Below are 19,409 nucleotides of genomic sequence, written 5' to 3'. Positions count from 1 at the left end.
GAGCTCCCCCGAACCTCAGGGGGCTCCGAAGAAGCGCTTGGGAGAGGGGCGTTCTCGGGAGCTCCGAGAAACGCGCCCGGGCGCACCGCCACACCGCCAGAAGTCCTCCTGAACTTCTACAAACTTTTGAAGCAATTTGTAGCAGTTTGTGGTGGTTCGTGGATAGAGAAGAAAGCAGGGGTGTGATGGACTACATTTGAAACAGTGTTTTCAATTCAATTCAATTCAATTTATTACAGGTCTATATGACTGAAGTCTTGACCAAGAGGATACCAAAGGGGGATAAAAAAGGTACATAAAATAGACATAAATGTGTCAAGGTACATAACACAGTCACAGAAAACCCAAGCTGAGCCCAGAGATTAAAAATTACCTAACTACACTTGGGGCGGAGCCAACTAACTAAAATCATCCGAAGATTAAAAGACGGTGTCGAAGTTTTCAGAAGTACTGGAATTTTCAATGCTTCTTGAGAGCAGCCACCTTAGCCAGGAACCGCGCCACATTAGCTGTTGTTAGTCCATCAGCATTTGAGTCAGATAACAGTACTGAAAGCACCCAAGGTTGCGCGGGAAGATTCATCTTCGTAAGAATAAGAGAGATATAAGTGCCTCTAACTTGAGTCCAGTGGGGACAGCGAAACATCAGATGATCTAAGGTTTCAATTTCGCCAGAATTGCACAGACAAAGGCGATCTGAGTAAGGAAGGCCTCCAAATCTTCCCAGAGTTACCATTGTTGGAAATACATTTAAGCGGGCCAGCATAAAGGCGCGGTGGTGAGATGGAATTGATAATGTTGAATAAAAGTCAGGAAATCTCTCTGGAGGGGACAACCCCAAAGCCAAAGGAGAGCAGGTGTTTTCCTAAACATCAGAGAAGGGAGGTGAATAGTTGAACTCTGCTCTAGAATGCTGAGTTTGAATGACAGGCTGCTCTTTTTCTCTGACTGGTCAGTGCCAGCTGAAGGAACTATAAGATTAGCTGTGTGCTGAAGGGAGAGTGAGTTCGTTGTTTGTTCAGCTGCAGTTACTGTTCAATTAAGTAAAAGTTCAGCTACAGGAATGAATGTCTGAAGAAAGTCTGTCAGACAGGTTCACCTTTGAATAAAGGGAGAGGTTCCTGGTCTTACCTGAGAAAGAATTCCATCTAAGGATTCAGAGTCTAGTGTCAGCTAAAGCTGAAGTTCGTTTTCACACAGACGCCAAGAACTGGGTTTGAGATTTTGGCAACGAGTGACTGGGCAACAGCCTGAAGCTCCCAATCAGGCCAAAAGGAAAAGGATTATATTTTCAGGGAAGAAATATAAGTACTGTCCAGTTATACAGGGAATTGGCACTGAGGCAGTCCCTGGTCTGTAGTGAAAGGAAACAGTTATAGACTACTCAGAGGAAAGAAGACATAGGCTGTGGTCATACGAGCAGTTTGCCATGATATAGTAGCATTATCTTTGCAGATTTAAAAGCATGATCAAATGATAACAACTGTTTTCGGTGTCCCAGTCGTTGGCACCCTGTGCTGCCCTGCTTTGGAAGCAGAGTAATCACGCATCAGGGAAAGTCTGGTATTGATGGATGCACTTCCACTCTGCTTTCCTGGACTTCTGAACTCTCCTGCCGTGAAAGGAACCCAGAAGGGAAGACTGAACATACAGAACTGTTTCTGCCACAGTTGCTTTGTGTGTGTTTGTGTGTGTGGATTTGCTGCCTATATGCACATATGTGCATGAGTGCATGTGCACATGCAACTGCCCACATTAAAAAAAGCTGACCGGGCAGTGTGTTCCGTGGTTTAGGTGCTGCAGTAATGTGAATGCCTGGCCACCAGACAAGCACATGGCAAAACCACCCCAGGGTGTGCTGTCTGGTTGGTCTACCCTGCAACACTTTAAACCAGTGCAATTAGAGGCATGCCCAATCATGACAAGCCTCCAGTGTGACCACAGCCACACTGTAATTTCAGAAAAGGGGAAAGAATTTGAAACACTAAAAGAGTGACCTTCCCAGAAAACCTGAACAGTTATTGGGAAACTATATGCAGAAACATTGTAACTGAAACTAAAATACTTATTCAACCATCTCTCACTGATAAGAATCAAGAACTTGTAAAAATAAGCTACTACAACACTATCTTGTCTGTCAACTGAAAAAATACTGTTTTATCAGCAACATTTACCTCAGCCTTTCCAATTCCTGACTACCCATACCATCCCTGCCTATTAAATAAAATATTTATTATTGTTCACTGTTCACAGTCTCCAGTGCCATTTCAATGGATCTAAAAAGAAGGCTCCTGTTTTCTCCTGACAAGTTCCTGGGCTGGGCAAAAGCCAAATCAGATTCTGTCACAGGGTAGGACATTCAGCCAGAAATATTATCATGCTACTCAGGGCCAGCTCAGAACCTGAAGGGAACTAAGAATTTTGCTGGGAAAAATCTGCTTCACAGGCTGCGGTCACACACACTAAACAATCCACTTTCAGTGCACTTTCCAACTGGATTTTGCCAGTTCACACAGTAAAAATCCAGTTGGAAAGTGGATTGAAAGTGGATTATTTAGCGTGTGTGACTGGAGCCACAGTGAAGAAGAAGCAGGGGTCTGTCATAAGGGGTTTAAAGAGACTCTGGGTCCCTTTAAACTCTTTCTGTTCCTAAGAAAAGCTGCAAAAACAGCTGAGCAGCAGGGAGGCTCTGTGCACCGCTCAGCTGTTTTAGGCTGTCTTGTGCAGTCTCTTTAAACTTTAAAGGGATTGCACAAGACAGCCCAATACAGCTGAGTGGTAGGAAGCAAGCTGCTCCCTGTCACCCATTTTTTGGGCTTTCTGCAAACCCCGTTGAAAGGGACTATGGTCCCTTTCAACACAGTTTTCAGGGCCACAAACCATGAACTCTTGGTTTGGTTCAATTTGTGATTCAGTTTGTGGTTCGGCCACAAACTGACACAAACCACATTTCCCCAGTTTGTGCCCATCCCTACTGAGGATATCGTCTTGGAGTCATACTGATGGAAGAACTCCTTAAGTTTTGAAAGGGAAGAATTTCTTTATGATTTTGATGGTAAGAAGAGCCAACTGCATTATGTCTGGACACAAATGGTCATAGATGGCAGTTGCTACTGGTGGTGGTCTGTTTTCTTTTTCAGTTTGCCAAAAAGAAAGCTGGGAGCTGTGTTCTCCATGAGTAGATTCCAAACAGTTTTTCAAAGGTCCTGATATTGTAAAGGCATTCCAAGGGAAAGCCTTGGTGGGATTTTATCCATTCAAGCCCTATGTTCTAGCCAATTCAGTAACTATATAGGTGTACTTATAAGAGGAGACTTGAGCAACAGTGTCTGCTGCTCACTGCTATGAATAGGATCCTTTAAACATTCTGAATGGCCTGCACCTTGCACCCTTTTTCTTAGCTGGCAAAATAGCTACACATCTAACTATTATCTACATTTAATATTAAGTAAGCCACCTGCTCTATTCCAGCCAATTTAGTAATGGCCTAATTTGTCTAATGACAGATTTGAAACTTTCATGTAACACAAGTGGAAAAAAGATCCACCCAAATTCAGGAAACTCTCCAGATTTCTGCTCAGTGACTGTGTAATCCCATGCATCCCTAACAAGGGTAGGTAGGCAACAGCATGTGGGAAATGCCTGAAAGGAGGAGGCAGAGAACCACTTTTATGCTTTTCCTAAACTATTTGTTTTATTTGACTTTAGATGAGATTGGGACAGCGATATGCCTGGCCCTTATAACCATGAATGAATTTTTAGTAGGACCTCAACTTATTTATTTATTTATTTAAAACTGTTTAAAAACACTTTTATGCCACCTTTCCACCTGATCAAGGTCTACAAGGTGGCAAACATAAAAACATTAAAACCTTTAAGCAATGAAAAAATAGAGTTAAAATGATAAAATAATTCAATTAAACAACAGTAGCAGGAGGGCCAGTAACCATTACTGAGGGCATGCCAAACAAAACCAAAAAATTCTTCACCTGCTGCTGAAAGAAACCGATAGAAGGAGACAGATGCATTTCCCTGGGGAAGAGTTACAAAGTTTTGGTGCTATGACTGAGAAGGCCCTTGCTCAGTTGCCATCCATCTAGCACTTGTGCCCATTAAAAAAGGAGAACCAGTTTGGTGTAGTGGTTAAGAGCATGGATTCTAATCTGGCAGAACTGGGTTTGATTTCCCCACTCCTCCACATGCAGTTGCTGGTGTGACCTTGGGTCAGTCATAAGTTCTCTCAATGGTAGTCCTTGAGAGAGCTCTCTCAGCCTCACCTACCTCACAGGGTATCTGTTGTGGGGGGGGGGAGGGAAAGGAGATTGTAAACTGCTCTGAGACTCCTTCGGGTAGTGAAGGGCGAGATATAAATCCAATCTCCTCCTCCTCCTCCTCCTTTGGGTCCGACTTCAAATTAGGTCTCCTGAGACACCCAGAGAGGAGGAGGTTGTTGCAGTGGTAAAATAGTGAAAAGAGAAGAATAAACATTATTCCCCAAAAGGCTTTCATACTCCTAATCATCCTTTCCAAATCTGCTTTTGTGGGTGATGGGAATAAAGGATTATTAGAATTTTATTGTATACATGTTTGTATAAAATATAGTTACGTCTCTTATATTAAAACCCCAAGCTTGAAATAATGTTGCCCTGTTTTAGGGGATTGCTGAGAGGATTACTGATTGTGTATGTGGTATGCTTTCAACACTTAAATTTGCCATAAAAACGGTGTTTTATAAATGAAGAGTTTTTCGTCCAGAATAATATGGCATTTTTCCAAAGCTTGAGAGCATGCTAGCATGGGAGGTGAGAGAGAGAGAGAATGGAAAGGTAGCATTATCTGAAAGACAGACATCTGTGATACATCCGCTAGCACTAATGGGAGAGTTATGACTGGGCAGGCAAATTCTCTGAGCCCTGAAGGCTTCTCAAAATTGGTATTATTTTAAAATCATAGTTACACAAACAGAAATTGAACTGTATCACTGAATAGCAAAAGTCCCTACTCCATAAAAAAATCCAATTGAAAAAGAAATGCTGGAGTCAAGAGACATGAATAAAGATTAGCACTTTGTTTTTGTAGAGAGCAGCCTGGGAAGAAGAAAAATAGGAAGTTGGGAAATGGCTTAATATAGTAAGCTGTTTCTATTGAATCCTACACAAAATGAAAGTTGGCACATTCCTTTATCAAGAAATAAAATATAGTTTAGATCAACTTCAGCTATTTCTCATTAGGTCAGAAAGATCCATCTTGAAAGGGCAAAATATGAACTGAAATAGGCTAGGAGAGATTACATTGGGGCTTATCTCCCCTTCCTACCATTAATAGTTGGCTCTGATCTTAGTAAATATCAGATTGTATAATTAATGACTAGTTTCTTAAACAGCAATTGAAAAAAGTTGCAAAGGGAAGCTGTTCCATTACCATAAGAACTGAGATTGCCATCAATTTGATGATGAACCCCAGCTTTATATTACCCAAAGCTCTTGGTGATGTGGTAGCGGTCTGGAAGAGCTGCTTGGCTGCTGTGGCTAATGAACTGAAACTAAATTCTGAAAAGACAGCGGTAATGCTGGTTGGGAAGGTGGAGGTCATGAAGGACACTGTTCTCCCCACTGTTGATGGAGTGCAACTGACCTTTGCTGAATCAGTTAAAAGATTTGGAGTTATACTGGATCTAACTTTCTTACTACCAACTCAGCCTAGCCTGCTACACTAACTCTGAGACTAGCCTACTGTAATGCCAGTTTGGAGTAGTGGTTAAGTGCGTGGACTCTAAACTGGGAGAACCGGGTTTGATTCCCCACTCCTCCACTTGCAGCTGCTGGATGACCTTGGGCAAGCCATAGTTCTGCCAGAGTTGCTCTCTCAAGGACAGTTCTCGAAAGAACTCTCTCAGCTCCACCTACCTCACAGGGTGTCTGTTGTGGGGAAGGGAAGGGAAAGGCGTTTGTAAGCCACTCTGAGACTCCGAGTGAAGGGCGGGGTATAAATCCAACCTCTTCTCTCTTCTCTTCTTCTTCACTGTACATTGGTCTCCCCTCAAGATCAATTCAGAAACTCTAACTGGTGCAGAATTCCGTGTCTCAACTGTTAACAGGGCTTTTTTTCTGGAGGAATATGCTGGAATAGAGTTCTGGGACCTCTTTGACAAAATTCTTTTAAAAATGTTTAAAAGTTCATGAGTTTTCAGTATACAGATTGAAATCTTCATTTCCTTCTTGAGAGTTAGAATCATAGAATATAGAATCATAGAGTTGGAAGGGGCCATACAGACCCTCTAGTCCAACCCCCTGCCCAATGCAGGACCAGCCTAAAGCATCTCTGACAAATATTCGTCCAGCCTCTTCTCGAAAGCTGCAAGTGAAGACGAGCTTACCACCTCCCTAGGCAGCTGATTCCACCTTTAAACTACTCTGACCATGAAAAAGCTTTTCCTAATATCCAGCCGATAACTTTCTGTATGTAATTTAAACCCGTTGATTCAGGTCCTATCCTCTGCTGCCAACTGGAACAGCTCCTTGCCCTCCTCCAAATGACAGCCTTTCAAATATTTAAAGAGAGCAGTCATGTCCCTCCTCAATCTCCTCTTCTCCAAGCTAAACATTCCCAGGGCTCTTAGCCTTTCCTCGTAGGGCTCAGTCTCCAGACCCCTGATCATCCTTGTTGCTCTCTTCTGCACCCTCTCGGTTTTGCCCACATCCTTTTTGAAGTGAGACCTCCAGTACAGCACACAGTACTCAAGTTGTGGTCCTGTGATTTTGATGCTATGGACCTTTTAATACAACCCAAGCCTTTTTTGCCACTGCATCACACTGATTGCTCATATTTTGTTTACAGTCCACTCTTACCCCAAGATCTCTTTTGCATACACTACTCCCCAGAAACGTATCCCCCATCCAGTATCTGTGCTTGATATTTTTGTGGCCCAGATGTAATACTGTGCCTTTATCTTTGCTCAATTCCATCTTGTTTGCAACTGCCCACTTCTCCAGAGTATTCAGGTCTTGTTGAATTTTAACTCTGTCTTCTTGGGTGTTTGCTACTCCTCCCAATTTGGTATCATCATCATCATCAAATTTAATGAGTAGCCCTTCTACCCCTTCATCCAGATCACTGATAAAAATATTGAAAAGTACTGGCCCCAAAACCGAGCCCTGCGGCACCCCACTGGACACCTCCAATCTGATGAAACACCATTAACCACCACCCTTTGGGTGCAGTCCTCTAACCAGTTCCCTATCCATCGAACGATCCTATAGTCCAGTCCACAGTCTTCCAGTTTGCCCATCAGAATGTCAGGGGGAACCTTATCAAAAGCTTTACTGAAATCCAGGTAAATCATATCAACAGAGTTCCCATGATCCAGTAAGCTCGTCACACGATCAAAGAAGGAAACCAGGTTGGTTTTACAAGATCTTTTGGGGACAAAACCATGTTGACTTCCCTGGTTCACTAAGTGATCCTTCAGATGCTTGACCCCTTTAAAATCTGCTCTAATATCTTCCCAGGAAGAGGTCAGACTGACCGGCCTGGAGTTTCATGCTCTTCTCGTCTTGTGGCACATCCCCAGTCCTCCAGGAGACCTTGAAGATGATGGATAGAGGCTCTGCAAGTTCATTAGAAAGTTCTTTGAGCACTTTTGGGTGCACACCATCTGGCCCAGGGGATTTGTATTTGTCCAGTGCAGCCAGGTGCCTTTCCACAACCTCCCTGTCAATGTCAACTGGACACTCAGGTGTCCTGTTATGTCCTATACCATCTCTAGATGGGCTCAAGTTCTTCTGGGAGAAAACAGAGGCAAAAAAGTGATTAAACCTGTCTGCTTTTTCTCTGTCCTCCACCAGAGTTTCTCCTTCTACTCCCAAAAGCGGTCCAATTGCCTCTTTTACTTTGTGTTTGCTTTTCACATATCTGTAGAAGTTTTTCTTATTGTAGCGAGCCTTTCTGGCCAGACCCAACTCATACTGAGCTTTGGTTTCTCTGATGGCTGATTTGCAGTACCTAGTGACTCTCATATACTCCTCTTTAGAGGTCTGGCCTTCCCTCCATTTCTTATTCTGAAGCTCTCAGTTCATCCACATCGGTTTCTTGGAGCCCTTACCATGTTTACATCTTGCTGGAATAGTGAGGGCTTGAGCTTGCAAAAGCTCATGTTTGAGAAAAGCCCACCCTTCTCTCGCTCCTTTCCCTTCCAGCATACTCCCCCATGGAATGGCTCCCATCAAGCCTCTGAGCTCATTGAAGTCAGCCCTACGAAAATCTAACGTATAAGTTTGGCTACGAATTTTCTTGACCCCCCCCCACAGCAACTGGAATTCAAGGAGGACATGGTCATTTCCCCCTAAGGTCCCCACCACCTTCACCCTGTTGGTTAATATTAAGACTAGTATGGCCAAGCTTCTTGTAGCTTCTGGCACCTCTTTTTTTTTCTTTTAAAGCGCTAAACATATATATTACTTCCATTCTGCTGACACTCCATTGGCTGCCCATTTGTTACTGAGCTCAGTTTAAGGTACTGGCTACCACATACAAAGCCCTTCATGTCCTTGGTCCCTCTTATCTGCTTGACTGCCTCTCCCACTATGCTCCATCACAACAGCTTCATTCATGTCAGCAGGGGCTTCTGTGGGTGCCAACCTGCAAATGGGCAAAATCAGAAACTGCCTGTACACGTGTTTTCTCCATTGTGGCTCCCACCTTATGGAAGGGCCTGCCTGAGGAGGTCAGGAAGGCACCTACTCTTCTGGTTTTCTGCAAACTATGCAAAACTGAATAATTCAAGAGGGGTTTTCTACTCAGGCAATAGAGTTGCACTGTACAAAATAGATTACAAACTTACATGGATAAATGGTTAGGGACTGTGGTCTATATTGCTGTATATAATTTACTGTAAATGGAATCCTATTATATAATCTTGCACAACTTAATGTGTCATGTTAATAGTTATGCTGTGCTTCAGGGTTTTTTCTGGTTGGTTTCAGATGTCTACAATCCTAATGCATTGTTTATTGACTTTCCCATTTTATTGATTGTACTGACTGCCTTAATCTGCCTTGAGTCCCTGTGAGAAAGGCAGACTATAAATAATACATACATACATACATACATACATACATACATACATACATACGTGTGTGTGTGTGTATAGCTTACATGGGAAAGTGTGTGATAGTAGTATATAGGAGATATGTGGCCACATTGCATTATGTGAAAGGATTTAGGAGTTTAACTGGATAGAAGAAGAGGGATTAACACATGGAATTCACTGCCACAGTAGGTGGTGGCACCTATAAGCATGGACGGCTTCAAGAGAGAACTGGATAAACATATGGAGCAGAGGTTCATCAGTGGCTATTAGCTACAAGTTATAGATAGGAAGGAGATGAGAACTGCCCCCTAGAGTCGGATTTGACTAGCTTTCAAACAAGGGAAACCTTTACCTTTTTATAGATAGGAACTCTTGGTTTGGGGCAAATGATGTTCTTTATTTGTGGTGCTGGGGGGGGGCAACAATGGAAAGGTTTCTAGTGTCCTGGCCCCACTGGTGGACCTTCTGATGGCACATGGTATTTTTGGCCATTGTGTAACAGAGTGTTGGACTGGATGGGCCATTGGCCTACTTCAACATTGGCTTCTCTTATGTTCTTAAGAAGAAGGAGTAGTAGTAGTAGTAGTAGTTGGTTTTTATACCCCGCTTTTCACTACCTGAAGGAGTCTCAGAACATCTTACAATCACTCTCTCCCCAAACAGATACCCTGTGAGGTAGGTGGGGCTGAGAGAGCTCTGAAAGAACTGTGACTGCCCCAAGGTCACCCAGCTGTGGAGTGGGGAATCAAACCTGGTTCTCCAGGTTAGAGTCTGCCACTCTTAGCTACTATACCAAACCGGCTCTCAATAAATGAGTCAAGACTATGAAATTGTGGTCAGAATGCAATTCTTATTTTAGGTTATATTATCAGAGACATTATATCCAGATCCCTGTAAGCAGTTGTACTATTTCTTTCAATAATGGTAATATACCACTTCATCATGTCAACCAAGCACACATTGTGGCTGCTCTGCTAAATCAGGAAGATGACTTGGAATCAGCCATTTCCCTTTTAGCCATAGTTAAGGCTATGTTTTCTTGGGCATGCCCTAGATGGGGATGTAACACCAGCCAGAGAGGGATTGCCAAGAGGTGTGGTCAAAGGAATCCCCACTCAGACTAGAGATAGGACTGTTCCTTAGTGTAACTAATGGTAAGGGACTGCTCAGTCCTATCTGCAATATCAACCGCTAACTGGCCAGATAGCCAGGAACATCAATCTTTCACTTGAATTTTTTGCTCCCTCCACCAATTTCTGCAAAGTGCCTGCCACAGTGTACCCTCTCTGTTCATGCTTTCATGGTCTCAGCCTGAGTCTCATTTTAACTTTGTTAGAGCTAGACATCACATTTTAAGAAAAAGTGACAGTCATGGAGAATTTTGAATAAGGTTTAGAAGGGGTGTGGAATGAAAAAAAAAACTGGATGAAGGAAATGGATGTCTTTATCCTAAATACTTCAACATGTTGCTAGGGATTTTTTTAAAAAAAGAATATTTAAAAATCTGTCAAAAAGAAAGAGCAAACATTGGCTACATCTGTTAATGGGGGAAACAACCAAAAATGGGTTTAAGTTGCATATAGATAAATACATCTTGGCAATAAATGCATTTATTTTACTAATTTATGCAAAACGTTTTGATCAATGAGCTTAGAAGCCTTATAATGTAAGGAATTATATAGAAGAAAATGAGTAGGTAATTGTGGGGTCTCCTCATTTGGACATTTTCAAGGAACAGGTCATTAAATATGATAACACATAGAATATTTGAACATATATTACTATCAAAATCTATTTTGTAAATGGAGCAAGTATTAACTATTGTAAGTAATACAGGTTGGATGCTCAGTCTATGCTCAGATTGTGCCTTACATTTCATGTTGGTCACATTTCTGTTTGAAGCTACTTTACATTAACTTCTCTGTGTGTTTGCATTGTATCTGTTATTACATCATAACTCATTGTATTGTTGGTCAGCGCTGGCTCTTCGGCTTTGAAACGGAGATGAGCACCGCAACCCTAGAGTCGGATTCGACTGGCTTTCGAGCAAGGGAACCTTTACCTTTTTTACTAAGCATTAACATATGTCTATTTCCAATCACACCATCAAAATTTATTGATATAGTCAAAGGCCATTGCAGAAAACCAGGTTAAAGTCATTGGTAAAATTCAAGAGCTTCACATATAGACAAGTTCAATCATTAATAAAATACAGAAATCAGGCACACATTTCTATATTAGTCAGAAGCATCCTTGACATTAAAATAAAAAGTGTTTTTGATTCCTGTTTTCCCACATAACGTGGATGGATTTACTTTAATGCAGTTGCAAATAATGCAAACTGGTCAGATGTGCCTTTTTCAGAAGCAGATATACAGTTTGTTATGACATACTCCTTTTCATTCGTATTCTTAGACATATGTGAACTCTCTAACTTGGGTTCAGGACACTTACCCAGAACTGCAATCAATTTGTGGGAATTAAGTTCAAGGGGAAAACTCTTCCCATTTCCACAGCATAGCTAGCTTGGAAAACTGACACACCTGCCAATTAAGGGGGGGGGAGCAGAACAAGTGGTTTAGAGATCTTTACCTGGATAGTGGGCAAGGCAGCTCAAAATGCCTCTGCCAGCAACCATGAAACAACCAGACAATTTCCAATGCAAGGTTTAGAATTTACTGTGGGAAATATAGGGTACTCAAGCATAAGAACAGTGCAAATGTTGTGTTTAGAAAGATGTGCAAAAAAAAAAAAGAGTTACATGAGAGGGGAGAAAGAGAAAGAAAAAGAGCCAAACCTCTGGGTCTGTGACAATTCTACACTTGGGAATGGTCATGAGCATGAGTAGGAGAGAGGGATTTAAAGGAGGGGAAATGAGAATTGTTAAGAGAAAAGGAATGGACAGAGAAGGAATTTGTCTATCGTCAGTCTGCTGAGCTGGGTAGAGTATGCGGTCTGTTTCGATGATCCAGAGAGTGACAGTAGGGCACTTTAGGCAGAGCTTTCAAACGGTTCCAGAAAATAATAGGAAGGTAAGGCAGCGGAGAGATGCTCCATTGTGGCAAGGAAATGTCCTGGAGTCTCCCAGAAAGAACAGTGGAGCTGGCAGCTTCTGCGCCAGGTGAGGGGTGAGGCTGTAACACACTTTCGCTGGTTCCAAAAGTGAAAAGTGGAGTTAGCAGCCTCTGAGCTAGCAGACAGGATGAGGCTTTCAGATCAGCAATAGTTGCAGGAGACAGCACAAAAGAATATCAAAGAAATAAATTATAAAGCACAGGGATTTGTGGTGAATCCAGAAATAAGAGTCTATGGAATTCCTGGCTCCCACTGAGTTAAGGTGAGGGGCTTCCTAGAGAGGTAACAAAAAGTGATTGCAAAGTTTGAGTCCAGTGGCACCTTTAAGACCAACAAAGTTTAATTCTGGGCATAAGCTTTCTTGTGCATGCACACTTCATCAGATTGCATATAGGCAAGGAGGACTAAAGGGCTGGTGGGGTTGAGGCAGGCTGAGGCAGGCTGGTAGGATACATTCAGGCAAAGTCAAGAAAGGAACCACCTGGCTGCTTGATAGTAATTAGATTTTGCTCTCAGGGAGACTTGTCTTTGCTGGTGAAATTATATTAATAGATTTGTTGGAATATGCAAGGTCTATTGTGCATAGATAAATAAGATGACAAGAACATCCTGCAGTGGGCAGCAGAGGTAAGAACTAGTTAACATAGTGAGATTAGGGACTTCCTACTATTTTCAAATAGTCTCCTTCCACTCTCCAGATTGGCTCAATAAACCTACTGAGCCTCTCTTCATTACTGACTCCCTCCTAGCTAGTTAGGTAGTTAGACTTCTCTTTTTCTCTCCTCTTTCTTACAAAGTTTGTTCTGTTCTTAATAAACCAATTTTATTCTTTAAACAGCTTGTGCTCCACATTTCTGCATATCTATACTCTGCCAAGAAGACCAAGGTGGGTTCCTGGCTTCACACGCTCTCATGAAAATGGGTAGGCATGCAGATGAATCAGTCTCCAGCCCTAGGTTTTGGTCACATTAGCATAACCTGAGGAGAGTCTTGACTCCACCTTCACCAAGGCAAGACATGGCTTAAAACAGGGCCCCCAACCTTTTTGAGCCTGAGGGCATATTTGAAATTCTGACATGGCATGGTGGTTGCTGACATGCAGCAACAAAATGGTTGCCACAAATTGACTGCCACAGGAGGTGGAGCCAGCCACACAATGATTACCCCAGCTTAACTTCAGTAAAGTAGTGTATAGATTCTTGTGCTATGGTGGCAGCTGCTGTCAAAACAACATTTTAAAAAACCTGGACAGCCAATCAAATCACCAATAATCAAGAAGAAGACTTGCAGGGCAAAAGCCCTACCTGGCCCCACCCACTTCCTCACAACACTTGATGGGTACCGGAAAAGGTACTGGCAGGTGCCTTGGGGCCCACAGACACTGTGTTAGGGTTGGGACCCCTGTCATAAAATGACTGTCAAGGTGAATTTAGCCATGGTGGAGCTGAGGCAGACAGCACACATCTAGGAAGGAGGCCCTTGGTAACAAATATCCTGTGATGGCCAAACAATATATTGAGAAAGATGAAAAGACAAAAAATTCCTTCTTGGGGAATCATACCATGGTGTATACAATAAGCAATGAACTAATCTTTCATGCAGCCACAGTCTATCTCACAGGGGTATGCTGCAATCCAGATCCTGCAGGTATCTGTTGGAGTCTCAGTTGTGTGATAGCTTTCCTTCAGTCTGGAAAAAAAAGGTATTTTGAAAACAACTGTAAATATAGTGGCTTTTTAAAAACTGGATACCAATAAGAAGGCCTATTATTATTTATTACTTCTGTATACAACCTTAGATGAAATTTATAGATCTCCTTATGAAGAGGACTCTGCTGAAACCCTTAAGTAATTGCTTGTTGTGGGGATATTGAATATTGCCTCATTTTATGTTGGCAAACCTGAGTCCAGCCCCTCCATCTCATCTCTGTTGCTCATTCCAGCATTCTTTGGTAACATAGCCACATCATTTAATATGCACCATTTAATCATTGTTTTATCTACTCTAGATGAGTAATAGATGAGTCCTGTCTTTACTCTCCCCAACCAGCAGGATTTAGCAGGAATTTGGGAGGCAGAGACATTAGGGGCATTGACATTGCATGTGCCATGACATCACTTCCAGGGGAAACCAGAATTGATACCATGTCATTCTACAAACCCTATGGTCATAAAACCATAGAATTTCCAGTGATTCCTAGACTGACATGATGTCTGAGGGTTTCCCTGCTTACGGGGAGGGCAGGGTATAAATTGAATAAATAAATAAGTGACATCACAGTGCATGTGATGCTGGCTTTTTAAACATTGATCCAGCAAATACATTTAGAAAACTAAAACAGCAGAGCAGCCAGGCTCATAGATATGGTGGGGCGTTTGGGGGCGACACCCCTCAAATGTGAGGGATGCCCCACAACAGCTGATGCCCCCTCCCTCCCCTCCTGTGACATTAAAAGGGCCCTCCAACTGATCAGTAGAGCACATGGCCTGCTGATCAACTGGATGGCCCTTTAAATCTTGCAGCCACCCTTCTTCTTCCCCTCCTCCAAGATTTAAAGGGCCCTCCAGCTGATCAGCAGGTCCTTTAAATCTTGCAGGAGGTGAGGGAGAGAGGTGGCTGTTGGCTGCACGCCTTCCCTGAACTCCAAGTGGTGAATTCACCACTTGGTGTTCAGGGAAGGCGTGTGGCTACCCCTCTCCCTTGCAGGAGGTGAGGGACAGGGGCAGCTGCATGCCTTCCCTGAACTCATCGCCCCACCCCTCCCTCCTCTCCATCCCCTGCTGTTCCACAAAATTTCCCTATGCCCCACCAACCCCAAATTTCTGTCTATGGGGATAGGAGCAGCTCTATGAAGCTGTTCATCTTTCGACATCTTGCCCTACCTCCTCACATTTGTCTCATTCTTCCACTTAGAGTGTTGGGTTGCCAGACCCTCGGTGCAGATGGGGGTTCCCCTGATTTATTTGGGCCTCTCCCCACCACCAGCCAGCTGGCTGGCAGGGGAAGCCCCATCCCCAAACAGGGATATTGCATGATGACATCCCCGATGTGGAAGTGACATCGCATCGGGATGTTGTGTGGCAACACTGCTTTTTGGGCAAAACTCTATGGTTTTAGGCAAAAACCCATAGAGTTTTTCCCAAAATGCAGAGCATCACCATGCAACATTCTCACCCACTCCTGGAATACCCCCCAATTCTCCCCACCAGCAAGTTGAAAGGACCATTAGGCAATGAGGGGTGCTGGAGGGAGGGTTCCTGCCATAGTGGGAGGCTGGCAATTCTGTGCAGCATCAAGGCTTCTCTCTGTGGGAAGCAGGGGTCATTTCGAGCAGGAACAGTGTTCTGGGAGTAGCAACATTTCCCCTCCTTAGGGGGTGGCATATGCAAATAAGTTATGGTAATGAGTTATGCTTATGAGCTCCTGCACCTCTTTTCCTACAATAGGACCACTGCTGGGAAGTATTTCATTATCCCCTTTGATCAGTCCAGAGTCTCAGACTTGGAGTATTCAGGGGAGGAGCCAAGGCCAGTAGCTGAGGAGGACCAGGGGGATCAGGGAGGGTCAAGCACTATCGAGGCACCTGCTGACAATGGTCCAGCAGCACCAAAAGTCCTCCTGCCTAAGCCTGCAAGAGGGGCCTCTCTACCAGCCCCTCTCTACCAGCCCTCCACCAGGCCTCTGCTGGGCGGACGTGAACCCAGACAGTGCAGGAGCAGTGACAGAAGGCGGCCCAGGCTGAGGTGGCCCAGAGGAGGCAAAGTGCTCAAATGGCTGCATGCAACCCCATCCCAGAGCCAGGCAGTGGTAACAATAATTCTTGCCAGAATCCTGGTTAAAGTACAGTGCAGCGCAAGAGCTTAACACCTGCTAACAGGGCAGCTGAACCTGATTACTTCCCAGCCTATTTCAGCTGAGTCTTGGGGAAGCTGACTTCCTGGATTAACTGCTCCACTAGATGCAAGCCTGTATGCCAGCTGTTTGCCTCCAGCTCCTGTCAAGGCTCACTACCTAGACCTAGGGCACTGCTTCCAAAGAGACCTGCCTGGGCCTGCCTGCAGAATGCAAGACAAAGTGTCTCAGAACATACGTCCAGTACTGAATCAGCAGCCTTGGCTACCTGTGTGCTTCTGGGCTCAGTTTAAAGTGCTGGTTTAAAGCCATTTAAGGTGTAGGGCCCTCGTTTCTGGGCTCAGTTTAAAGTGCTGGTTATTGCCTTTAAAGCCATTTAAGGTGTAGGGCCCTCATACTTATTGAACTCCATCTCCCAACATACTCCCCTGGGCAACTTACATTGACAGGAGTAGGCCTTAGATGCGAATGGACTTGCAGCATGGTCTGCTCATTCTTAACCATTGGACCTAGATGAAGTTTACCCATTTTCTCCTCTCTTCTGCCACTTAGGTTTTTGGTCAAAATGTTTTGCAGTTTTTTGTAGCACTATTTATTTATTTATTATATTTATAGCCCACCCATCCCACAAGCGAGCTCAGGGCAGGTTACATCATACATAATAATCACAGACTGACAAGATCAGCCGGCTGTGAGAGGTTGCCCAGCATATTATTTGGCTTGGTAGGTGGGTGTCAACAACCTCAGGGAAGCCTTACACGGACACTTGCTGCCTCAGCCAAAGGCCTGGCAGAACATCCCTATCTTGCAGGCCCTGTGGAATTGAAGAAAGGCCCTATGGAATTGAAGAAGATCCTGCAGGGCCCTAATCTCAAAAGGGAGCATGTTCCACCAGGCAGGGGCCAGGGCCAGGGCCTGGTCAAGACAAGACGGACATCCTTTGGGCCAGGGACAACCATAGAGATGTTGGTCCATACTTCTTTGGGAAGTATACGGGAAGAGGTGGTCCCTCAGATATGTTGGTCCAAGACTGTGTAAGGCTTTAAAGGTTATTACCAACACCTTGAAGTGAATCTGGAAGTCAACCGGCAACCAATGCAGTTGGTGGAGCACCTGCCAAACATGAGCCCGCATAGGTGTCGACGTCAGCAGGTGCATCGCTGCATTTTTCACCAGCTGTAGTTTCCAGATCAGCCTTAAGGGTAGGCCTATGTAGTGTGAATTGCAGTAATCAGGCCTGGAAGTGACCATTGCATGGGTCACTGTAGCCAAGTCCTGGGGAGGAAGAGAGGGTTTCAGTAACCTAATCTGCCTAAGATAGAAAAATGCAGATCTGGCGACTGCAGTAACCTGGGCCTCCATGGAAAGGGAGGCATCCAGTGTTACTCCCAGACTCTGGGCCAGCACCAAAAGAGCCCCTTCCAGCATGGGGAGTCTGATACCCACATCCACTCCCCCCCCCCGACCCAGGTACAGGACCTCCATCTTCAATTGATTTAACTACAGAAATCTCCAGAACTGTTTTACCAGGGAGAGGAATGTGATATTCTTCAATTCTACAGCCCCTGAAGAAACTATCATTACGTCTTCAGTCCTCTTAGTAGCTTTCTATGTGTATTATGTATCTGATACTCTCTATACACAATAAAAAATAGCACAAGGGATGTTTTTAAATAGCTTTCCTTTTTACTCTTGCTATGCTGAAGAAATCAAGCTGCCCCACATACAATTAATCCTGTGCTCTAATTCCAATCTAGCTGGTAGACATTACATCAGAGCCAAATTTAGGGCACTCTAGTTTAACTCCTGTCTTCTTAATCATACTAATTCCATCACTTTTTCAGACATTAGAACAGAAACAAACCTTAATGTTACATTGTTTGCACTGCAGGCTAAGAATGAATATGCCACATGAATCCTGATCACAGCTAGTAGACAGTGTAAATAGGAAAGAGAAATTGATTGTTCAGTTTGAGCTCAATCACAAACACAGTCACTCATTTGAATCCTTTACATCTCCTTGCTGAGAATTTAGTTTCATCTCATCTCAGGTAACATCTTCAGTCTCCCTGTGTGGAATAAGACTAATTGTTTCCATATTCAGCTTGAAACCCCAAAACATCCCAAAAGGCTTTTGAACTAAACAAATCTTTTTTAGGTGTTTAAAGCTTTTAGGACTCCTGTAATTCAGTATTGTCAAATAAAGACTTCAGGCTTGTTTCTGTACTGCATTGGGATAGTGGGTGAGGGATGTTTATGAAGAAATATTGTTACCATCTGGGGATAGCTTGTGTATGTGTTTCCCTAGCCTTATTATGTTCAGCCCTCTCCTGAATGATGGGTTTTATAGAAGCTGATATAAAAATAGTAAATTCTGTTTAACACTCCCCTATCCAGTATTTGAGAGGCGCAGATGGTAGGTTGTGGTTTTTCTTTCAGGCCTTACTTACACACTTTAAGGTTACCATCTCAAGACAAAGCAAAGTCCACCATTATTCACATGTAGAAGTTAGTTCATTTAACTGTGAATATTCATTCTTTTCTTTATTAGGGCTGTTGTGTCTTAACTTTTCAGCCCCGCCCCCTGTGATAAGCTCAGACACTGTCCCGATGCCCAGGGTGGGGCCGGGACTGTGCCAGCGGCAACTCTGTTGGCCCAGGGTCGCGCCACCAGCGTTCGGTTTGTCCTGCACCCGCACGCCCATTGTCAGCCTCTCCTCGGAGGTGTCAGCTTCCTCTGCAGGTTCCCGGGGCCCTCTGCTCCATGCTCAAGCTCGCCCAGGTTGCTATGTCCCGCTGCCATTATGGGGGTTGGTGCTGTGAGGCTCCCGCATGGGCTATGATGTCCTGGCTCTGCCTTCTGACTTGCTGATGGTGCTGCCAGATCTGGGGGTCTTCTGGGTGAGTTGGCGGTCATCAGGACCCCTGGAAGGTGTGGGCTACGTCCTGGAGCTTCGGAACCAGGACAAAGGTTATCTGAATGCATCAGTCTAATAGGAATCTCCAGCTAATTTTTGTACATAGATTGTGCCTACCGTTCTCATGACACAATAGGCACAATTAAAAAAAAAAAAACCACCTAACACTTGACATAGGAAGAATTAAATGTCTGGCTCTTAGGGGTGTAAACTGCAAAATCATATTAACTTTATTTAAGGAATTTGCCTGGTGGGTGGGGATCCTTTTCATTGTCCCAATTTTTCAGGGAATAGTGTTACTGGGAATAGTGTCACTTGCATCACATTAAATCAGGGGTCATTTCCTGCAGGAGCACACAGGAGCAGAGCTCCGGCAGTAAAGAGCCCAGGGGGTGGGCACATGCAACAAGCCCCGCCCCCTGCTCCTTCTCTCCCTCTTTCTTTCCCTCTTTCTCTCCTTCTTTTTCTTTCTTTCTT

The sequence above is a fragment of the Gekko japonicus genome, unplaced genomic scaffold, assembly GCF_001447785.1.
Source record: "Gekko japonicus isolate JY-2015 unplaced genomic scaffold, Gekko_japonicus_V1.1 scaffold187, whole genome shotgun sequence".
NCBI classification, from domain to species: domain Eukaryota; kingdom Metazoa; phylum Chordata; class Lepidosauria; order Squamata; family Gekkonidae; genus Gekko; species Gekko japonicus.
The sequence above is the reverse complement of the archived record's forward strand: the minus strand, read 5'-3'. Positions refer to the sequence as shown.